Source organism: Panthera tigris, chromosome B2 (assembly GCF_018350195.1).
Source record: "Panthera tigris isolate Pti1 chromosome B2, P.tigris_Pti1_mat1.1, whole genome shotgun sequence".
Lineage (NCBI taxonomy): Eukaryota > Metazoa > Chordata > Mammalia > Carnivora > Felidae > Panthera > Panthera tigris.
In genome coordinates this window covers 140133265-140158483 of record NC_056664.1, presented here as the reverse complement: position 1 = coordinate 140158483, position 25219 = coordinate 140133265, and the positions used below count along the sequence as shown (strand labels likewise).

General features: G+C 42.8%; 1 protein-coding gene and 1 pseudogene across 8 annotated transcripts in view; one reads left to right on the top strand and one right to left on the bottom strand.

Annotated features, from left to right (window-relative positions):
- Positions 1–25219, bottom strand: part of ARID1B (AT-rich interaction domain 1B) — a 447008-nt gene that overhangs the window by 348500 nt on the left and 73289 nt on the right. The gene's annotated exons all lie outside the window — the stretch shown is intronic.
- On the top strand, positions 10270–14900 carry LOC122238792 (annotated as a pseudogene).

The following is a 25219-nucleotide window of genomic DNA, read 5'->3' as shown; positions in this document are numbered from 1 at the left end:
AAAATGTAAAATGAATTTCTATCAAATAAATACTATTATTCACTTTTTACAGCCAGATGCTGAGCCAGTGGAAGATGAATGAACTATTAAAAAAAAAAAAAAAAAAGATCTGAGAGAGATACAGAAAGTTTTTGTTTAGTCTCTTTGTAAGAATTACCATTAGGAAAAACAGCTAGAATTACTCAATCTGAGAATTTAGCCACTTCTGACACAAATTTGAATACAGATTTCCAGATTTTCAAATTCTTTTTGAAAAACATATATACAGTACACCTATTAAAATTAAATAGAAAGATTCAGCTGATAAGCCGGATTTAATGCACTGAAGAGAAAAACTAAATTCATTTTTTTAATCAGAAAAGCTTTATAAACCATCCAGTGCCTCTTTCTTCAATCACTTAAAATTAGATACCCCAATAATCACTATTCTTCACTAGTCTGTCACCTCTTCTATTTTGTAATAATTTTGATGAATTCCTCTTCAAAATCTTTCAATTTCACATTGATAAAAAATACCGTATTTAAAAAGTGACAATTAAAAAACCCCTTCTAAATCCTGTTTCTAAGTAGCATCATCTACTGTCCTGAACAGTTTTGTGTTTGAATACTGAATATGTTATTTGGTTGTGTTTGGTCTGAAAGCCTTTCAGAATTTTTATTTTCTAAGGTCAGTTCTTCACCATATTTTGTTTAGATCATTAATATTTATCGTAATGTTGCAATGATAACGATGGGGCATCTAAGTCCGTCAGTCACAAAAACTAAAGAAACACCATTTTCTCTAGGAAGGAAGATCAGAAGTAACTGAGCTCATTTTTTGAAAAGTTACACTGAGGGCGCCTGGGTGGCTCAGTCACTTAACCGTCTGACTTCAGCTCAGGTCATGATCTCACGGTTTGTGGGTTCCAGCCCCGCGTGGGGCTCTGTGCTGACAGCTCAGAGTCTGGAGCCTGCTTCGGATTCTATGCATCTTTCTCTCTCTCTCTCTCTCTCTCTCCCCCTGCCCCTCCCCTACCCATGCTCTGTCTCTCTCTTTCTCTCTCAAATATAAATAAACATTAAAAAAAAAAAAAGTTACACTTTATCCGAACCACCCAACAAATAGTAAGGGCCACGAGGAAGACTGATCCAAAGGAACGAATCAGATAGCCATTCCTGGTTCGGCACTGACACAAGCATTCATCTGGCAGCTTGCTACGAGTTTCCTGCCTCAGAGATGCAGGATGAAGCGGCTGCTCAGCATGGACGGACCCGCAGGAAGGGCGGGAATGTGTGCAGAGCGCCGGGAGGAGTGGCAACTGCGGCAGGAGCGCGAAGATAAAGTGAAGAAGACCCGATCACTAACAGCACAGCAACCCATCCCGAATGTTCAGTTAATTCCTGAAACAAACGTCTGTGGGGGGTTTTCCATCTGTCTTTTTATGAAAGATTATTTTGTCCATAGAGCACTTGTATTTTGCACCCAAATGCGCAGAGTGAGATTTTAGGGGAGGGCGTGTGAAGAGAACAGTTCGAGACCTGCTGCTCCACTTCTGAAATGAAATACTATTTTTAAAAAGTCACACTGCAAGTAGATTCTCATTCTTATTCTTAATCTGTAAAGACAGACATTTAGAAAGCCTAAATGAAAAAAATAAAAGTATTCCAAAGCATTATTTTAAAACTTCAAAATAATATGTTCAGATACTTTTCACATATAACCAAAGTGAAAAATATTATATATATATTATTATATAACATAATATTCATATTATATTATATTACGTTACATTACATTATATTATATTATACTATATTGTACTTCTTTTTTTTTTTTTTAAATAGGCTTCACACCCAGAGCAGAGCCTAACACGGGGCTCGAACCCACAATCCCGAGATTAAGATCTGAGCTGAGGGGCGCCTGGGTGGCTCAGTCGGTTGAGTGTCTGACTTCGGCTCAGGTCAGGATCTCGCGTTTAATGAGTTCAAGCCCCGCATCGGGCTCCGTGCTGACAGCTCAGAGCCTGGAGCCTGCTTCAGATTCTGTGTCTTCCCCCTCTCTCTGCCCTTCCCCTGCTTGTGCTCTTTCTCTCTCAAAAAATGAATAAATGTTAAAAAAAAAAAAATTTTTTTTTAAAGATCTGAGCTGAGATCAAGAGTCAGGCGCCACCCAGGTGCCCCAGTATATAAAAGTATTTCTGATAATGACACCATCCAGGACTCTTTAGCACATTCGGTTGAAGAATCAAATATTCCAATAAAATCGCTACATCAGCTTTCCCCAGGAAGCAGTTTGTTCATACCTCTAACACCATCGAGGTGGGGAAACTTCTGTTCTTAGCAGCTATGCCCATGGAAAAGGAGGCCAGCAAACAGTCTTCCATACTCTTCCGGTCCCCTCAAGCAGTGAGGCCTCTGCAGCTCTTGGCTTCCAGCTGGCTTTCCTGCATCTGCTGGCCAAGCCCCCAGGACACCAGAGCTCGCTGGCGTGGCCAAGGACTTCCACCAGGCTCTGACTGGACTTCCACAAATTTTTCCACGAAGGCGCGTCACACTACCATCAAACTTGTATTTTAATATCCAGCAAGATAATCTCCTTTGTTCCTCTTTAGTAGGTCCAGAAATGTCATTTGTACACCTTCTGTTGGTCATCAGAGATCAAAGCTGTCCATCAGAGGGTGTAATAAGGGGCAGAAAGAGAGGCCCCAGAAGACTCTAGCGTGCAAGCCGCGGACCATGTCATCGCAAGGTGGCTGAGAGCATTTGCAGGACGGTGTGGGGGGGCCTGCTGGCTGAGAATGCGGCCTGACACGCTCCCACTCCCAGGCCGAGAGCATGCCATACCCTTGAAGCACGGAAGACACGGCAAGAGTGCCATGACGGATTATTCGTTATGTGCACGCACCCACACTGGCGTGTGTACATACGTGTCTTCAACGGGAAATAAAATTTCTGAAACAAATACCATTTTAACAAGTCAGCACTGCACTAAGCCATGCTGCACGGGGTATTCATGTACAGGGAAAGACTGTGGTCACAAGTCATTTTCAGATGTCTACACAGAAAATAAGATGCACTAAGGCACATTTAAATGAAATAATTTCCATGATGCTTGCAAAATCAACCACGTTTTCAACTTGTGAACAGTATAAGCCACTCAAAAGAGATCACAGAGTGTAGACAGTTCTTGAGCTGTTAATTACATTTTAATGTCTGTGACAATTCTGTTTATGTATTGGACAGACTGTAACTCACAGTTAAGTACATAGTCACATAAATTACAAAGGAATTTATAAAGTAGCACACACAGGTCAGACCCACAAATGTAAATGTACTATTTATAACCTAGAAAGACGCTGGATAAACATCGCAGATTCAACACTTACATCTAGTTATCATTCCCTCCCCCAAACAAAAATGACAGTACGGTTTGCCTTTTCATTCATTTTGTTTGTTTGTTTGCTTCCCACAAGAACAGGAACAACGGCAACAAAATTTTGGATGCAAGAAACAGATGGACAATTAGGAACTAACTCAGCCAACACAGTTGATGAGGGAGAATCTTCGAAAGGCTCGGAAATCGGTGGTACCAGATACCTCTGGGCACAGAGTGGGTTGCTGGGGAGGTGGGGGTGGGGTGTCTCTCCCACTAAGCTCAGCATCTCCCTCAACCTGGCAGAAACCCAGAGATTCATTCCCAGACGAGGGGAAACACAGCGGTTCTGCAGAACCACTGCTATAGGAGTGCTGTGGTTGATCAATATCTACTGAATACAGAGACACCTTCATACAACCCTACCAACTGCCCTCTTCCCATGGTCAATCTGAGGCCAGTCCAACAGGAAAACTCTAAATATATACTGGAATAGGAGTGGGGGCGTCCTAAATTCCCCTAAACAGCCCACCCAGGTACCTCACCAGTAGATCTTATGGTCAGCAAGCCCTCCTATGGCATTTGGACAAGCAAGAATCATTGGTAGCTGAGGAAAGCCTTCAACAGGAAAACAGAGACCAAAATAAACTGGGAGGCTGGGGGGGGGGGGGGGGGGGGGAGGGAGGCAAATTAGAAGGCAACGAAATGATGCAAAACACACTACAATCATAACATCTCCATAATATAAAAAATAATCGTGAAACAAGAATAGGGTTCTATTAAAACAAAATAAAAAAGAACTAAGAAAAGGAAAAAAGAGGGAGGAGAAGCAGGGAGGAAGGAGAAGCAGGGAGGAAGGAGGGCAGGGGTGGGGGAGGGGCTCAGAGAGGCCTAGAAAGAGCCTTGCAAATTAAAAATGCAATAGCACAAGGAACCCTTCCAGAACCGGGAAGAAAAAGACAATGACATACAAAATAGTAGAAAAGATCAGTTAGAAGTCTGGTAAGTCCAGTATCAGGTGACAAAAGTCCTAGAATGAGAGAAGAGGGAAAATTAAGGAGTAAGGGAGATAAAAGAAGTAATTCGAGACATGACCCCAAGGCTGAAAGAGTACACAGAGCAGTGGGTAAAAAGGGATCTAGGTGAAACTGAAGGACACTGGGGAAAAGGAGGTGCTACATCGGTCAGGGAGTGTGGACAGGCAGCATCTAGAAAGGCCCCACGCAAAGAACCAGGAAGCCAGACGAACAGCTTCCTTCAGGTCTCCTAACGGCAACACCAGGGGCTAAATGACAGTCAAGCAACTGCTTCCAAATTCTAAAGGAAAATCATTTCCAAACCCCTATTCCCAGTCAAGCGGTAAGTCACGTATGAGGGTAAAATGAAGACATCTTCAGACATGCAAGATCTGAACATCTTACTTCCCCACAACATTCCTGAGAAAGCTACTGGAGGATGGGCTGCACCAAAAGAAGAAACACACAGAATCCAGGAAACCAGAGATGCAACACAGGAAGAGAGGTGGAAGGAAATTCCAAGATGAAAGTAAGTAAGGGGAGATCCCCGGAAGTGTGCACTTGACACAGAGGTAACCCAGGGAGGGCCCAGCCAGCCAGAGAACCCACCAGAGACGCCTCTGCAAGATGAAACTGATAACGTACCTGTTGGAACTGAACATCTTACAACAAAAGGCGGGCGGTTGTAACTAATTAAAAACCCTAAGTGGAGTGAGTGGTAAGTACATGTAGAAAAGTAAGCAAAAACCAACTCTCAACTCAGAGAAAAACAAAGAGCTGAGCAGGAAAGGAGAAAAGTTTACTATATGGCTCATTTCTGAGTAAGTTTCCCCAGTCTCAATAATGTCAATACAACAGTGAGCAAACCAAAGTCACGAAAAAGCTATACAGGGAGAACGAGCGGGCATGAAGGATCCATGCTTATGATGAGGACAGAGTGAGAAACTGAAGGCAGCAACACAAGTAAGCGTTATTGAAAAATATGGAGGCATCCTCGAACAATCCGCTAACTAAAAGAGTTCAAAGTGGTTGCCTCTGGGGAAGTGAAATGGGGGAAGGAGGGCGGTGACTACTGTTTTTCTACAGTAGATCTTGTAAAACCACGGTCTTCGTAAACCATTTACATCTGTAACCTTGATACAAATAAAAACTTTCTTAAAACTAGGCCAAAAGAAAAGATTAAAGACACCACTAGAAAAGTACAGTATCATAAGCCAAAAAAAAATTTTAAAGCCATACTTTATATATTACCATTACTTAGAATCGAGCTAAAAGCCCAAGGGAGGCATTGAGGGTATATTCACTGCTCAAAGCACACTTCTGAAAGACAAGATAACAATTTGTCAGAGAGCGTCCTCTCCTTATCTCCCTCAGAGGGTTGCAAGATTATTAATCTTCAGAACACAAAGAAGTGGAAAACTACAATTCCCAGTATACCCTGCAGCCCATTCAATTACTTTAAGTACATGAGGCTTTGCTATGAGGGAGAAGATTAATTTTAAGAAAATACAGAACTAGTTCTCACAAGCCATTTCTAGCTCACTGTGTTCTACAGACATAATTTTTCCATTCTCTACTTGAAGAAAAAAAGGGTAGAAGATAAATCACCTGTTAGGGGTTGCACGTTACTTTTTAGTTACTTTAGAGAACAATCTCAAGATGATGGCACTGAAAGTCTAGAAACACAGAATGTTCAAACCAGGAAGGGTCTCTTTCTTCTCCCTTCTGAAGGCCCCACGCACCCAATTTTGCAGATGAAGAACCGGAGGCTCAGAGAGGTGCCGTGCCCAACCAAAACGCCCAGGAGCTGTGTGCAGCATCACGGAGGTCATGACAGTTCACTTGTCATCCATTCAACAACTGAAAACACATTTTTGGCAATTACTATATGCACACAGAACTGTCCACACTATACGAATACAGAACTGGGGTGGGTATTCATTAACCTACGTTCCATTTGCTGTTCACGCTTTTGGGAAGTCACTTAGCATTTTAGTTGCTTCAGCTCCCCCATCTGTAAAATAAAGAAAACGACTACCCTGTATCTATCTCACAGGGAGGTTTATGAGAACGGAGCGGATCCGTTTCTTTAAGATTCTTAAAGGGAAAAAAGGATACAAAATACTCTCTCCACTATCCTCTGATACACAACTAACTGCAACCAAGTCAAACTCAGTATTTCCAAACTCAAATCCATCATCAGTCATCACCATCACCCACAAAATTTGCCTCTCCTTTTGTATTCAGGCTCTTGGCTTGGAGCCAAACTCTTGTCTTCCGACCAAAGCAGGAATGTGGAGTCATCCGACACTCGTCCCCTAGCACCCTGCACCTTCTTACCCCAATACGATCAGCCTCTGTGCCTCCCGCCCGGTCTCCCTTCTACACAGATTTACAGCAACCTGTCTCGGCCCCTTCAGACTATAACAGAATTATCATAAATCCAGTGGCTTATAAACAACAGAAATTTATTTCTCACAGTTTTGGAGGCTGGGAAGTCCAAAATCAAGTCACCACCAGCAGATTCAGTGTCTGGTTCATAGGCAGCCACCTTCTCATGGTGTCCTCGCATGGTAGAAGGGGCCAGGGAGCTCTCTGGGCAGCTCTACAGAACACTAATCCCATTCTCGAGGGCTGTGTCCTCAGGACCACACCCCAAGACCCCTCCTCCTAATACCACCACATTGCGGTTTAGGATCCAACATACGAATTTTGTGGGGACACAAATATTCAGTCTCACCCCTTATTGTCCCTACCGTACAAATCCACCGGGGTCCTACTTTACTCTGCTCGGAACAGGTTGTTCCCCATCTCCAGGTTCTCTCCATTTCAGTCCTTCTTCCTCATCGGGCAGTGGGCAGAAAATGATCGACCTAAAATGCTAATTTCAAGGTTCACCCCTGCTCCCCCCTTGAACTAGAAAGGCTCCATATTGCTTACAGGATCAAGTCAGGCCTCCCAGCTTGGCATTCGGAGTTCTCTGGGACCCAAGCCCATCTTCCAGTATCACCTCGAGTGAGCTACTCGCATGCAACTAAGGGCAGGTCCCTCTAACAAGCAAGACTGCCTGGCCCCCCGACCCTGCCCCCTGGTGCTACCCTTTCCACCTGAGACACAAGGCCCACCTTTTGAGACACAAGGCCCACCTTTCAAGTGACTTATTCATCTTATGAAACTCAACGCATCATCTCGAACTAAGTCGTCCCCTCTTCACCTGCCTCCTCACAAGACCATAAACCTCCCGGGGTAAGGAAGTAGCTTAGTCAAAACTGAAACTGCTGGGCCCCAGCACCCAGGTGGGCACAGAGCAGGCATTCGACAACGCAGAAGCAACCAGGACCTCACGGGACAAGACGTGCAGACTCAACGAACAGTCTACATTCACCGCCTCCTTGCCTTTCTTCGTTCACTCCTCAAACCACTGCGATTTAGCTCTATCAAATCACAGCCAAAAAAAACAAAAAAAACTCTGGCCACTTCTTAATCCTTCTTTCTTCTTGACCCTTCCACGGCACTGGACGTCGCTGGCCATCTACACTCCTCTCTACCGGCCCCACCCCCATCTCTCTCACGGCACAACTCTCCGGTGTTCGTCCCAATGCTCTGCCTTCTGTGCCAGGCTTGCTCACTATCTCCTGTTTTGCCATTCACCCCTTAAGTACCTGGGTAACAAGGTCCGTCCCCCCTCTTTTATTCTCCTTAGGCAACGCACATCCTTTCCTGGGGCTTCTACTATAAACCCACCATCGAGATTCTCAACCCAGGTTACACAGGGTCAAGGACCCACCCAAGACAAAGTAAAATAAACCTGCTGGGGATGGGCTCACCATGTACACTTTATGTTAAAGTTTCCCAATTGATTCTGAAGAGATGCCAGGACTAGAACCACTGAGCCACACAGTAACCCCAGAACGGAACCTCACATTTCTCTCTCAGCATCCACAACTCCCCTGACCCTCTTTCCACCTGCCCATTGACCACTTCCGCTTCCTGCAGGCTCCCACCATAAAACCAAAGTCACTACCTTCTCTCAGATCTGCTGCCCCTCCCGGATTCCTGCATCTCTGTACTGACATCTCACCAGGTGCCCCAAGGCCCTCCCTTGCCTTGCCTGAATCTGGTAACTAAGATCCGTGTATTCAACCTATTGAACGCACCCTGGACCAAGCGCTACCCCTCCAGCTCTAGTAGGGTCGCACTTATCGTTCCCCCTTCTTCCACTTTCCGCATCTTCTGACCTACGGGTCTCCTTCTGACATACAGATCTCCTCATTCCTTCCCAGCTTAAAACTTCCCACAATAACAGAAAGCGCTCTTATTTATTTTAAATTGAGACAGAGAGCAAGAGAGAGAGTGCGCATGCAGCAGAGAGGGGCAGAGAGAGAGAATCTCAAGCAGGCTCCATGCTCAGTGTGGAGCCCGACGCGGGGCTGGATCCCACGACCCCGGGATCACGACCTGAGCCGAAATCAAGAGCTAGACGCTCAACAGGCTGAGACACCCAGGTGCCCCACAAAGAGCTCCTATTTAGATGGGGTGAAGTTCAAATTCCTTGGGACGGTACATAAGACCATTCCCATTCACCATCTTTCTCTCCTCTTCCTTCCCAATCCAAACTTGTACCACCTTCTCCAACGTCTTTAGCCCTAGGAGAATCATGCTGCTCTTCAACACGGCATATAAGTTTAGGATCATAAAACACCAGATATACTGTTTCCACTGTGGAGAGTGTAACCCACACAGGGGTGTCTGGGTGGCTCGGTCGGTGAAGCGTCCGACACTTGATTTCAGTTCAGGTCATGACCTCGAGGGTTCGGGAGTTCGAGCCCCACACGGGCTCCACGCTGACAGTGCGGAGCCTTCTCGCGATTTTCTCTCTGCCCCCCCCCCCCGCTCCTCTCCTGCTCATTCTCTCTATATATCAAATACATAAATAAACTTTAAAAAAAAAAAAAAGAGTATGATAGGCTCGCGCACACGCAACACACGCTCCTATTATTCTCTCACTAAAAGTCACTTTAAATGTGACCTACCTTCCTGTCAGGCCTACCCACTTCAGCCTCCATAAAATCCCTATATCCCCCCCGCTCTTCTATATATAAACCTCTATCACACTCATGACCACACCATGTAAGATTATTGACACAGCTGCTCTCTGGCTCTCCGTTTGTTCTCAGAGGCCTAGAACATACGTCTTTTTTCCAAAGCAAGTTTTTGTGACATTAGAGAAATTATAAAATGTGGCTGTACCACAGGCAAATACCCTGGCACAGACAGGGCGCTCAGACAGACAACGCTTTTTCCTCAAGAGACAGATTATCACAGGCTAGGAAATACCAAAGAGAGAGAGAAAGAGAAAATATCTGCTTTCAGCCCACTGTCTTAATTATGAAAAGCAGAGAATGCTGTTCCTCAAAAAATCAGTCACTGACAAGTTAACTAACCATCTTTGGTGGGAATTACTAAATACTCTATTAAATGGAAGTCAGAACCAAATTTTTCCAACTGAAGACTGAAATTCTTTACTTCTCTTACAGTCATCCCCAAGTAAATAAAAGGGTAGAAACTATGGTCTTCAGCTTGGGATGGACGGTAGATAATGAACTTGAAGGAAAATCAAAGTTTACAGCCGTGGACTACAGGAAGACTATCATTTGATCTTACTACCTTTTTCTTGGCATAAGTCCCATTTTCTAATGGTCTTCTTGTTCCTGACTATTAGAAATTATTGGCAGTTTACACTAACAGGCTTCCATCATGTTTCATCTCCAAATCCTACTGTGGCTGTTCATTCCAATCAAAACCAAAATAGATCAATTTTTGAGATTAAAAAAGGAGGGACATTAAAAATATAAATTACGCTTCCTTTCGGCCGGAACCGCCATCTTCCAGTAATTCGCCAAAATGACCAACACAAAGGGAAAGAGGAGAGGTACTCGCTATATGTTCTCTGGGCCTTTTAGAAAACATGGAGTTGTTCCTTTGGCAACATACATGCGAATCTACAAGAAAGGTGACATTGTGGACATCAAGGGAATGGGCACTGTTCAAAAAGGAATGCCCCACAAATGTCACCGTGGCAAAACCGGAAGAGTCTACAGTGTTACCCATCATGCTATTGGCATTGTCGTAAACAAACAAGTGAAGGGCAAGATTCTTGCTAAGAGAACTAATGTACGTATTGAGCACATTAAGCACTCCAAGAGCTGACGTAGCTTCCTGAAGCGTGTGAAGGAAAATGATCAGAAAAGAAGGAAGCCAAGGAGAAAGGTACTTGGGTTCAACCGAAGCGCCAGCCTGCCCCACCCAGAGAAGCACACTTTGTGAGAACCACTGGAAAGGAGCCTGAGCTGCTGGAACCCATTCCCTATGAATTCATGGCATGATAAATGTAAAAAAAATAAAAGACTTCAAGACTGTTAAAAAAAAAAAAAGGACAGAAAAAAATATAAATTGCACAAGCAATCCAAAATCCTTCCGATATGATCTATAATAAATTTTGAACATCAAATAAGATTATAAAGAACTATTAAATCATTAAATCTATGCTATACCAACTTCAGAAAATGAAATTTGTGAATATAGCATTAAAAACTTGTAAAAAAGCAAATTCTGCATAAGAAAATGGATCCATAAGTATGAGTGTTTTTATTCATTCATCTCACTTATGCCACAGACGTGGCTAGAGACTTAATGAGCAGGAAGGTTAAATGCTGAATGCTTTCACGGTTTATCAGATTCTCAAATTTGCAGCAGTACTGTGCCCCAGCTCTTAAAATTAAACAATCTCTCCCTATGCCCCCCCTTTAAAAATCAGGATAAGACCAAATGGCTGAAACCAGTCCTGCTGTATGCAGTTATGTAACTAGACAAGAAGGGTGTGAAAGTTTGAATGAAAATATTCGAAGTGACAGCTTTCCACCTTAGTCTTGCCGTGCCCTCTCCAAACTGCAGGGAGCAGATGGTAATTTTCAAGCACATTTAGACCAGGCTTGGAAGGACAACTCAGTGATAAAGAAGTAACTGCAAAGGGGAAGGGGGGGGGAACCCACATGTTTTGCAACCTACAGTTTTTAATCTAGAAAAGCTTTAGAATCGGTTCACACAAACGGAAAAGCTGCCATACGCACAGTTCCATATAAAAAATGCTGGTGTATAAATTACAAAATAAATTTTTAACAGTTTCCTTTTCACATTTGCACTATAGTATGCCAGTAAATACTGGAATGTTTAAGGTGGGGGGGGCACCCGAAAGTCAAATCTAAATATTATATAAGCCACTAAACAAGGCTTACTCACTCTTCCCTGCTCTCAGTCTCGTCATGGCCAAAAACCAAGACAATGCCATTGGCATCAATACCAGTACTGCTGTCCAGCATGATGGCACATCAGGTGTAAGGCCAAAAGTTTAAAGGATAACAGAAAAGAAATAAATTACACATTTTTTATTCATTTTCATTACAAATGCAAGACTGACTCCTGTACTGGTTAAGGGACAGAAAGCTCTCTGCCTCTTCTTCTCTTCAAACCACACTAAGAAAGAAAACGAAAGCAGTTCCAGAACAGGTGACCAGCACCTTTGTTAGGGCCCCCTCCCAACTCTAGCTCCACCTTGAATTTCCAGTTCAAAGAGAAAGTTCAGGAAAAAAGCCCTCCTTCGCACGACAGCCTAGGGAGGCAAACAAGTAACAACGCTCGTGAGCAGGAGGGCCTGGCGGAACCCCCACACCAGAAGTTTGGACCCAGGCCAAGGCCACACCAGGGCCTCTGCTTCTACCCACTGGGCCACCTGTCCTTTAATTTCAAGTGGCTTATGCCTGGCATTTAAGCTTCCCAGGAGTTACATACTGCCTCTACATGGGGAGGAGACTAGGGTTCTAAACACTCCTGAAATCGTGGGGGATGGAAAGAGAGCAGCTGGGTTTGTGGTCAGAAAACCCAGGTTCAGCTTTTGACACTTCGGAACTGTATAACCTTGGGAATGTTACTTAACCTACACCTCAACCTCCTCATCTGGAAAACGGGAATACCCCCGGCACTATGCAGCAGGCCTGTGACGAGGTTCAAGTGAGATTACAGATGTAAAAGCCCTTAGCAAATGGCACTAATCTTACTAAGGCGACCTTCTAGTTGTTCTCATACTTCAAGCAAGCCCAGGGCAGGAAACAGAAGTTTCCCTCCATCACAGTGGCCCTCCGCAGGACTCCCACAGATTCAACCATTGGCTTTTCTGGGCCATTACAACTTTGGAGTAAATTAGAAGTCAGAGACTCCAAATTTCTATCTCTTGGCTATTCAGTTTAGATAACTGCATCGATCATTTTTTCTAATCCCCCCCCCCAAGTTTCTTCCCCTTACATTTTATGCTACAGTTTCAACAAAATATGACTGACACATTTTATGAAACAAACCAATGAGTTTTTTTAAGCAATAGGGGTCCCTAGATCTAAGCATTTTAAAAGCTGACATCATTTGCTTGACATCATGAGAATATACACATATACACACACCTACAATGCAATAAATGGCCTATATATATGGCTATAAGAAAGCCAACCAGGAGCATCATCTTAAGAACAGGACCCAACGTGTAATGCTGGGGAGATGGCTTGACAAAGTGGCCAAGAGTATGAAGCAGCACTAACTGAATTCAATTCCACCTTATTCACTGCGAGTACTGGGCAATGTTACTTAATCTCTCTGTGCCTTAGTTTCATCATCTGTGTATAATGAGATAGCAGTATATACCTCAAGGAACCGCTGTGAGGTTGAATGAGTTAATATATGCAAAATACTAAAACAGGCATGTGGCACACAGTGGGGTGTGGTGTTTATACTGTCATTTAGTGTGTCCTGAAAAGTGTAGATCATATGATCATCATATACACATATATGATGTGTTCTACACTTTCACATACCTGAATGTACATGTGTAAGCATACACACATCTTTCCATGTGGAATCTGCAATAAATTCATTTAGGTTAACATTAAGCAACATAAGCTGAGTGTTTGCTCTGTGCCGGGCACTGTTCTAGGAGGTCAATACATATGAACACAATTAATCCTCATAATAAGCCAACAAAGAGACTAAGCTCTAGAAAGACCCCAGGCCCACTATCTTACTCACTATCTGTAATCAGTCTACATGGCCACAGTTACAATCACAATACATGAACACAGATTACATAACCAAATTTTTTCCCTATAAATCTGGTAAGAAAACCATTGTAGTCTTTATTTTCATATTATTTTCACAAATTGTCTTGTTTATAAAAATATCATAGCATCTCTAAGGATCCAAGAGAGAGTAGCCAGCTGGTTCCTATATTCCAAAGCCAACTGCTCAGATATAAATCAATGGATTATATATTCCCATTTCCAACTGTCGGATTTCAAACAGATAAATACACTCATGCACACTCACATATCAGATTTAGGGCTCCATTTGAAAGGATAGACTCTTTTGATGAACTTAAGGTTTCATGGTTTTAACCAATACTCATATAGCTAACTTAGTGCTTGACTTGATTATTAACATTTCACCTTAATAGGAATTATAAAATGATTATTTTACAACTTTTATCAGAAACACTGCCTACAATAGGTGATATGTTGTCAAAACAGAGAACTAAAAATAAAAATAAACATACAGTTTAACCAAGTGACTACTCATTTGTGAAATAAATACCAGTTAAACCAGGACAACATGTGAAACGCACAAAAGAAACAGGTCTGTGTACTGTTTACCGTAATCACACGCTTCTATTTTAACATACGTGTTCCACAAATGAAACAGCTTGTATTCTACAGAATGGAAACCTGTATGCACTTGTATATAGCAATATTTTTGTCGCCGAAGTTCACTCTCAATGTCAATTCAGGCTTAAATTCCCAGCTTTTGAAAATGAAAGAGCAATTTGCTTATTAACTTTTTAAAGTGCCATCCACACTTCCTGAAAGCTTAGTGCTAATTCTGAATAATAATTTAGATATTATTCTTTCCAAAACTAGATATTATTCTTTAATCTCCCTGACCCATGTTCATTTATCCCTTCATGTTAAAGTGAGCTGACCCTGAAAACGTTATCATAGCTTGGATTTTACCTTTCACACATGTTCCATTCCATAGGAGAAGCACCTATCCCACTCCCAATAGCCCTGAGCTAGTAGTTTACCAATAAAAGCCTTGTCAAATGGCACAACATGACAAAAAAAGTGTCCAGTAGCTAACTGGAAGTAAACAGGACAAAGCAATGAAAGAAAGAAAAGCCAATGTTACCACCAAACACGTTTTGTTAATTTATTCTGATGATCCTGTTTTTGTTTTAATTATTTGTGGTAATTATGGCAGTTAATGTGCTGTAACATTTTCGCAAAAGAAATGAACTCTCAATATCATAAAACCTTCCCAAATCTTTCACTGTTTCATCTGCGTCCAACACACTCAAACACAACAACTAGATCACACCGTGTTAGTTGATTTCCAGAGTCTGAACCAATTCTACGTTAATGGGATCATTTGGAGGGTGGAGAGGGGAGTTGAGTCCTCAATCATTTACATCAGTAAGATCCAAAGCACAGGGAATAGAATAGTCTAGATTTCCTCAGTCCTGAAACAATTCTGTCAATTCTGAGATCTACCCACACCGTCTGCCTTGGGTCTGAAGAGGCTACTTAATAGGCCTGAAAAAATGAACCACTCAAAACTTCAGCAGGGTCTGCTACTCCCATCATCCCTAACCCCTGCCTCCCACCGCCCCCCCCCCCACCACAGTGTCTCTAAACTGCCTCAGGTATGGGTGGTAAGGATTTCCACAGAAAATCCACAAATAAAAATTAACACTCACTCAAGCCCAAAGAAAATAGCCATTTCAAGTTCATTCTAGCTCATCATGGCAATTATGTTCAATTGTTAACGAAAGAAAAGAAAGGAGAGGAGAGGAGAGGAGAGGAAAGGAAAGGAAAGGAAAGGAAAGGAAAGGAAAGGAAAGGAAAGGAAAGGAAAGGAAAGGAAAGAAAAAAGAAAAAGAAAGTGGGAAAGGGGGTACTAGTTAGCTAACTAGCTCTGGTTCACAAAGTAAACTGTTAATGCCATAATTCACAACTCGCTGAAGAACCGTATGTTTTGTGAAAACATTCATAATAACATTTTCACACACACACACACACACACACACACACAAATGTGTGTGTGTGGGTGGGGGTGGTTTCCAGTGAGTTCTACTGGTAAATTCTTTACAACTATCACCTCATTTAACCCTCATAAAAACCTATGGAGGCAGGCAATAATAAATATCAAACTCATCTCACAGAAGGAGGAACCATCTCTCAGGTTGAGACTGAGCTTGAGAGCTCAAAAGCAAACAAGAAGTGCCTGTGTCATGAGGGCGACACAAGATAAGACAAGAGCAACTGTCCTAGCAAGTCAGAAGAAATCAGACCTTTGTCCTACCACAAAATGCCTCCGTGGAAGAAGAAAGCAGCAGGTTTCCAACAGGCTCCAGCTGCACCCTATCCCAACCCACAGGGTGACCTGAAGGTAAAACCAAGGCCTCCTTGGAAAGGAACAGCAGGCCCCAAAATGACCAACTTTGGGATCCACCATTAGGACTCATTATCATGCCCTGAGTGGAAAGAAAAGTCATCCTTAGGACGATGTTGGGACTCTGAAAGAAGCGTCAAGACCGTCTTAAAGAATATATCAAAGTATTTCAAATCACTCTCATATAGACTTTGATCTGGTCTCACAACACATTAGGATACAGGCTGATTGAAGGGCTATAATTCCAATGTGTTAGGATCTAAACCTGGAATTCTGAAGTTCTAATCTCTAATCCAGTCCTCGAGCTCTGGAAGATTAAAGTACCACCCTATGCCATGGTCCTGCTTACTCCATCAGTCAAACAGATTGCCTATGTGCAAACGATGCATACAGCACGTCCCTCAAAGTAACATCAAACGTTTCTAGGCATTACCCCTCCTGTCGGCCTTGTAACAAGATCCTCCTGCATCTTTCAGCAAGCTCAGAAAGGCATAAGGAACGTTCCAGTTTTCAAGCCTAAATCTGTTTGGTAACCCTCTCTTCCTCTGTTCTCCCGATTACGTGGGGGAGGAAGAAACAGGGAGTATAAAAACTAAACCATAAATGAAAAGCGAGAATCTAGTCTCCAGGAAAGTCTTGTCTCTGGGAACACTAATGATTATATCTGAGAGCTCTAAAACACAGTAAAGCATGGCTCACAGGCAGAGGAAAATATAAGTCATTAGCTATTAATAGAGCCAGAGAGTCAATTGTTATAATTAAATCACAGTTTAACCTTCTGCGTAATTCTGATTTAGTCTTGACATGTTCCCTTGTGGTCAGTTTTGGAAAAACAACTGCTATTGGTACAATGTTTGGTTCAGAGAGAAAAAAATGACATCCTTCTAGCTAGAAAAGAACCATAGGCTTAGGGGTCTAATTTTAATAAAAACATTGTATCAATGAAGTCCAATCACTGGCTCCTAAATTTTTTAAGTGAAGACAGACTTAAACACAGAAACAAACTAAATGTGAGGTGCCTGGGTGGCTCAGTCGGTTAAGCGTCAGACTTTGGCTCAGGTCACGGTTTCGCGGTTTGTGAGTTCGAGTCCCGCGTCCGGCTCTGTGCTGACAGCTCGGAGCCTGGATCCTGCTTCGGATTCTGTGTCTCCCCCTCTCTCTGCCACTCCGCCACTTGCGTGCTCACTCGCTTGCTCTCTCTCTCTCTCAAATGTAAATAAACATTAGAAAAAACAAACTAAATTTATGAAGGCTACTGCAAATTGAACAAAGGAAACATTCTCACTCAAAGTCCCTCCATGCTAAAAGTCCCTCCATGCTAATGCTGAGATAAAGAGTAGAAACAGAACTTCCCCCAGTTTGGAAGAAAATATGTAAATAGCAAGTATTTACACAACTGGAAGTGTCCTTTTTCTAGACTAACCCAACTTAAAGGTAACAATTCAAGGTAACAACGCCTCTGTAATACCTAGAGAAGAAGCATTTCCTGCCAATCGGGCTAAAGTCATTTAGCTAACTACATTTAAGCCTCGGATTTTCTGAAAAGACAAATCAGCTCTGAACATGTGCTGGGCTTTTTCATTATTTCAGTATTCTACATGAAGGACTCAATCGATAAATATTCAAATAAATTAACTGGGTAAGAAGTTTACTGCACTTAGTCATGCGAATGAAGTAGTAATTTCAACTAACAATCTTTGCAAAATTCCATGTTACATTGTACAGGCCCCATTCAAACCCACTCCTGACACCCTACAGCTATAAATTATCTCTGGAGCCTGAAAGGGAAAGACAGGCCAGGTCGGAAATAGCATAACAGTTGGACAGTTCCAGCTTACAGAAAGCAAACCCTGCAATAACCTAGACCCACAGTCTTCAGAAGTCTAATCCACTGTCGCAAAGAGAGAAAAAAATCCTTTCCAAAGAACACTCTTCTTTAAAAAATACACTCTTTATTTTTACTTCTTAAGTATACAATTAAATATGGGAACGTCAAAAGCAAACCAGAAAACAGAAGCTGCAAAATAACAAGGAACGAGCCGAACCCTTAATGGTCGGATGGTGTTTGGAGAACAAAGAGGGTGTATGTTTCCTCTTCAAAGTCAGAAGTTCTGGGTCCCCATTCCAGGCTTCTGAAGACCGAGGAACAGTCCCTGCTGCTGGAGGGGGCTCTGGTATACACAGAGAAGCCAAGTATCTGATTCTTTCCGAACGTAATAGGAACACTCAAGGAACCAGAGCTCGTGCATTGCAACATGGTAATAATAACATACCCACACAGAATGTGTGCTAAACAGTGCCCTGGGCTGTTAATAAAAATTTGTTAAACGTGTATGCAAAGTTCTAGAGATTCATACAAAACCCTGTTAGCCAGTTTTTAATATCTGGGTAGAAGGATTATGGAGGGGTTTTTATGTCTATACTTGTTACATTATCTGGATACTTTACAGAAAACACCAATCATTTCTCCTGTCAGAAAAAAAAAAAAATTAAGCCGATTTTCCTTTTTTCCATTTTTTAATTCAATGTGGCTTTAAAGAAGGGATAAGTTTAGCATCTTCAACCAGGTCAGTGGCGTTCTTTCAAATATGCCCTCTGAGCCCCAGACCACTTACCAAAAAAAAAAAAAAAAAAACACCAAACAAACAAAAAATAAAACGGAACAAAACAAAAAACCACAGGAACAGTTGTAATGACCACAGCAGAACCAGTTACTGGACAGACACGTGCCTTAAATGAATAACAGTGAGTATGCAATTCTTTCTACTTGGGGCGCCTGGGTGGCTCAGTTGGTTAAACATCTGACTTTTGATCTTGGCTCAGGTCATGATCTCACAGTTCAGGGGATCAAGCTCCACGCTGGACTCTGTGCTGAAAAGTGTGGAGCCTGCTTGGGATTCTCTCTCCCTGCCTCTCTCTCTCTCTCTCTCTCTCTCTCTCTCTCTCTCTCTCTCTCTCAAAGACATAAACTTAAAAAACAAACAGTTTTTACTCAGCAGAAATTCTAAAATATTAGGTATAGCTTTAATTTTCAGGAAGAAAAAAATACTTTAAGTTCTGGTGTGTTAAATATGTATTTGCGGAACTGTACTAATTACAATGAGAAGCTACTCTGTGATTATTAAAAACGACTAGACTTTACGTTTAGGGTGAGGGATTGTTAACAGTTCTTCCGTTCACCCTACTCTACCGCACATGATTTTGCACACTTGCAGGCACTTACGGCTTAGAATGCCAATCAAATCCCCAACTACCTAGGGTCAGAAACTCAGTCATACTTTGTGGAGCCCTTTACACAGAATAGTGTTCACCAGATTACTGACCAATGGGCACTGTCCACTTTCTAGACTTTAATTTAGCTATTGTTGGACTACAACATCAAAAAGAACTCAAAAGCAAAGAATAAACTCAAAGAAGTTTCCTAACATTATAGGGTACAGTACAGATCACCATACGGAAGGAACTAATGTTCACAGTAAACAGACCATATTTCTCCATTTATTAATCAGCTATTATAAAATACAAGCAAAAGTTTTAAATTTTAAAACCTATTTCAGGTAAAGCTTTTCAACTGCAGATTAGAAACCAAATGAGAAAGTCAAATGACGAAAACATCCATTGCCAAACAAAAACAAATCCTGAAAGATTCTCCCCCTACCCCTCCAAACTGCAGTTTACCTAGAGTCTTATATTTGCTAATACAGTAAAAGGATACTTTTTAAAAAGCAGAAAACCAGGCAAAGTTGAGTTCTGGGGTTTTGAATGTCTTCCTCCTATTACAGGAAAATAAACCCTGACCCTCTGACCCTCCCCTTTCACTTCTAGGAAATTTATCTTGAAGAAATACTTTCACAAGGATTCACGGTAAGAGAGCACTCTTTTTGCAACATCATATGTCACAGTAAAATACTGGCATCAGCCCAAATATCCCTCAGTCGGAAATCTGGTTAAATAAATGACGATATAGCCACACAAAGGAATACGGTGCGACATTCTCTAGATAGGGACAGCGCAAACACAAAAGAACATGTCTGAGATACATTAAGTGCGGAAAGCAAGTTAAAGGAGAATATGTGTAACATTATACCGTTTTAAAACTTTATTTAGAAGTACATACAAAAGACTTACTATCTCTGAAGAGAGATTTCAGAGAATTTTTAGTCTTTTATAATTTCTGCATTAAGCATTTCCAGAAAGTGTTTAATCTCTGACAAGTAGTACTTTATGATGGGGGGGGGTGGAGAGAGAATAGAACTTATTATTCCCCTCCTTCCCCCCAAAATGTGACGTTCAGCAGTTTCCTAGAAACACTTGTAGTTGTGTGCACCTAATTTATTAAAAAACACCACGTGCGACAAGATTTGGAAGCGGCCCCTGCTCGTTCAGCCTCCTAACCCCCTTGAAGTTATGAATATAAAAGACATTAAAAACGGGATTGTTTCTACGGATTTCCCGGCCTACAAACTAAGGAATCCACGATATGAATTTACAAAAGCCACTTACGTGTTAGAGACCGTTCCTCCGAGAGAAAACTACGTACGCGGTTTCTCTTGAGAATTCCGTCCTGAGTAAGAATGCTAGGGTCCGGGATCACCCGAGCTGCCACGATAACAATACGGAAGCTCATACTGGCCAGCAACAGAGGTCTCCAATCTAACCATAAACTTCATAAACTTCTCCAGCACCCTCAAGATTTCCCAGCACTGTGTCCCACCTTCTCTATTTTCGGAAAAAGTGAGGCTTCGAAGTGGGAGGGCGGTAGTTACGCACAGTGCGGAATGTAGACTGGCACAGGTCCTTCCTTGCACATGATCTTTGATGCACGTAGGTAAAACGTTCTCTCCCGGGGACCGGCAGCCCTGTGCTGAGGAGCTATGTGCTAGAACTGGTCCAGCACCACCTGCTCAAAGACAGCCGTGCAAGGATACTTCGAGTTGTGACACTTTGGCCAGAAACAGCCACAGGAGTGTCACAAAAAGGACAGCAGTGACGTTTCAGCAAACCCGGTGTCAAAAAGGTGCCCTCGTGCATTTTTAATTCGCCAGAGAAAGCCAGCAATTGTCCTTCAATCATCAGTGTCAGGGCCAATGACACGGCTTCCCTGCCTTCCTCGGGGTCCACAGGAACTGTTACAATTGGCTTACCATCTACACGCTCCTTAAAGGCTTTAACAAAACAAAACAAAACGGAACACCTCCCCTCCCTAACCCACACAGATATTTGTCTTTTTCTTCTCTTTCCCCTTCCATCAAGTAGTAAGAGAGGAAGGAAAAAATTAATGTGACTGTCTGCTCCTCAGGTCAGAAAAACATACAAAGACAGTTAAGAGTTCACACAAAGCAGTGTTTAAATTTTGACTCTTCGGAACTGTGTATATGCAGAAGCTGCTATAAGTTAACATTCTGCTATTTAATATTTTTAAGTCTTTGCACAAGATCACACATTATGACTGACTGAAGGGTATGACCTGAAAATTGTTTTTTTTATTTTTTTACTTTTTTTTTTAATGTTTGTTTATTTTTGAGTGAGTGAGAGAAAGAGAGAGAGAGAGAGAGAGAGAGAGAGCGCGCGCGCGATCAGGAGAGGGGCAGAGAGCGAGGGAGACACAGAATCTGAAGCAGGCTCCAGGCCCCAAGCTGTCAGCCCAGAGCCGGACACGGGGCTCAAACTCACGGACCATGAGATCATGACCTGAACCGAAGTCCACAGCCCAACCAACTGAGCTACCCAGGTGCCCCTGAAAATTATTTTTAATGAAAATTCTATAATGTTATTCCTCAATTCACCAAATTCCTTACTAGTGTTTAATAACAAAACAAAGCAAGGTGTCAATGACATTTATTACTTTAACCCTACGGGGTTTTTTTCAAAGTTTATTTATTTTTGAGAGAGAGAGAGAGAGAGAGAGAGAGAGAGAGAGAGAATATGAATGAGTAGGGGAGGGGCAGAGACAGGGAGACACAGAATCCAAACAAAGCAGGCTCCAGGCTCAGGGCTGTCAGCACACAGCCCGAGGTGGGGCTCGAACCCACAAACCTCAAGATCATGACCCGAGCTGAGGTCAGACACTTAACTGACTGAGCCATCCAGACTCCCCAACCCTACGGTTTTAGAGTACAAAACAGTATCCAGGAAAGACAGTAGAGAGAAAAGGAGTTTAAAATTATTTTCTAGGTACTGTTCGGGAAGAACTATAAAAACAAATGAAACCTTCAGAAGAAGCTACGCAACGATTTGAATAAAAAATAGCACGCATAACCCCAAGGAAATTCCGGACATAATTTAGGAAAAATGCCACTGGACACAGAAGACCAGAAATGAAGACTCGATGTCCCAAATTTGTTGACATTTAATAAACATGTTTCTCTAGGAAGCTGGTACTCAATTAATTAGTTAAAGTATATGTGCTCAGGCAGTGAAGTTTCTCCCTAGCAGATGGTACAACAGGCTTTAAAAATAACGGGAAAATGTATTTCAAGTTATCTCCTTAGTTGGTTGAACAAACACGTTACCAGAAGATATCAGAGAGGCGGTTGGCATCAGATTACTCTTCTATTTTGTCTATGAGGACAGAGCTAAGACACGATGGGGGCAGGGCCTCCCAAGCCAGAGAAGACCCTACCCCCCCCAACCCCGGGCCACTCCTGCACCTCCCCCTGGTGCTAAGCTCCATTCCCAGGCCAGACGAGGCTATAAAAATCCTGGCCTCTGGCCAGCTGGCAAGACCACACACCGGGTATTTTTAACTGAAGGGGGCTTGAGGAGGAGGAGGCCAACACCAGGGCACCAGAATGCCCCGGGAAGAAAAACAACCTCTGGCCAGGATGGTGGACTACACGTGAGATCTCTTCCTGAGGTATCTTAATTCCCAATCGGTGCTTTACTAGTGATGGAGACATAAAAACGGTAACACTTGTGGACGCTGATAGAAGCGGGCAGATACTTGATAGCGAGAGCGTAGGATCGCCTTGAAAGACCGTATGTATCACGACATAAACAGCAATGTGAGCACAAAACACTGGCCAAATAAATTGGACTCTTACTTTTTATTCCTGACACGTAAGACTTACACACTTGACTTTTGTTATAATTACTCCAACAGTTTGCTGTTGTTGCTCTTAGTTTCACACTGGTCTTGGCACTGGGCCACACACACAGATACCAGGAAGCTATTCCCTCAGTTACCACTCCAATACAGCAAGATCGCAGCTGGATGCTTAAGTGCTCGAGGGGCGCACTACTACGCTTAACGGCATTTTCTGGGTGGCGAAATATTAATCAGAAAGCACTTTGAGTTTCACCCCTTATTGTTAAAAATTACACGTAACACTGACATGAGAGTCAAGTCTCCTGCCTTAAATGAACGCCATTTCCACTTCCTAGGAGTGCTGAAGGTTCTCCAAAGTCTCTGTCATGATTCTTATGATCAGTTTTGAAAAGAGAATTGTCAGGACATTTGACGGGACAGGTGGAGGCAGGCAGGTGGGGCTTCGGGCGCCGCTGCTTCTCTGTTGGACTTACCGTCGCACTTGCCGTTAGACTTGCCCTTGGACTTTCCGGATCCTGAGGGGGCTCCCAGGGAGCATGCGCTGCTCTCCGCATTTGGAAAATGCGGCAGGGAGCGCATACGATTTTTCTAAACCCAGGTCTACGGTCAGAAATTTTTCTGACTAAACATAAGCTTAAAGTGTTTTACTTAATTTGTCCCTTTTTACCCCCTAAATTAAGCAAAGGGCAACCAGAAAAATGTTACCTACTTGTGGACTTGCTTTAATAATTTTATTACAGAATGTATCCACTACATTCGGTGTGTCCTTAAAATGTAAAACACCAGGATCATCTTTGACCTAAGTGTCATTAAAATGTCTGCTCTCAGGGGCGCCTGGGTGGCTCAGTCGGTTAAGCGTCCAACTTCGGCTCAGGTCACGATCTCACTGTCCGTGGGTTGGAGGCCCGCATCGGGCTCTATGCTGACTGCTCAGAGCCTGGAGCCTGTTTCAGATTCTGTGTCTCCCTCTCTCTCTGACCCTCCCCCGTTCATGCTCTGTCTCTCTCTGTCTCAAAAATAAATAAATGTTAAAAAAAAATTTTTTTTTAAAACGTCTGCTCTCACCTACAATTCACCTCCAAATGTTTTTCCCCTTCATATTATCTCTTTCCACTAGACCCTCCTCTTAGTTCCCCTTCGCTAGGGAATTTTTATCCAGACAGGGGCACTGATTTCTCCTCTGGATGGTAAGAGAGCCTGACTGGCTTTCCTACTTCCGACCTCCCCTTCGCTCTGTCCTAAACACAGCTGGGGAGATCATTTTCCCCTGAGCAGCACTTCCTGAGTTCCATGAGGCTTTTCCGGCTCATCTAAACAAAGGCCACCACCCCCGCCTCACACAGCCTCCTCAGGCCAGGCTCCCAGCCAAGGAGAGGACACTCCAGTTGAGCTGTTCAATTCATTTATTCATAGGTTTATTCTTAGTGTACAAATGCCTTGTGCCACTGAAAAGTCCTAGCATACTACCCGGTAGCACATGCTGTGAGAACCTCGTAAGTGGACAACAGGTTGGTAAGAAAAAAACTGATTAAAAATGTCTTTGTAGAAAGTTCTCGTAAACATGTCAGACTAAATACGTTCATCTCTACTCCCTCCCAGAACCCCATTAAAACAAAAACCCACAAGGACAAGGAAAACTTAAGATGATAGCAGATAAGAGGTCAAAAAAATTTTGGAAGGAGAAAAGCAGATAGACAAGTGATAATTAAAGTTTTAATTTGTTCTAGGTGAGAGGACAAGAAGCAAGCTAATTAAAACTCAGAACCCCAATGACTCACGAATCAGAGGGTGGCAGCAGGCTGGGTGAAATGTCTGTAATGAGTAGTTCAGGGCACCCTCCTTCCTAATCTTCACCCCAATCCTGTCAGAAGTCAAGAGGATTACCATCTGGAGAGGTTGGCAATAGACAGGAGTCCGTGCAAAAGAAAGGATTAAATGGAAGTGTGTATGTATAACATAAACACACACACACACACACACACACACGCACACACACACACTCAACTCCAGATGTCCTGATTTCCTCTCTGGATTAGTGGGGGGGGGGGGCGAGGAATAACAAGAGAGAGAACATTGAATGAAGGTCCTCAAACAACATGGCTTGATCCCCGCCACCCATCTTCTAGGGCCACCAGTGGACACACCTGTTCAAGTGCACAAAGCTTTCTGCCGGTTCTTAGCTTTCTGTTGCTCTGCATCTAACAGTGACATATGAACAGAAAGCCAATGATCACCAAACATTTCAAGAACATCCAACAG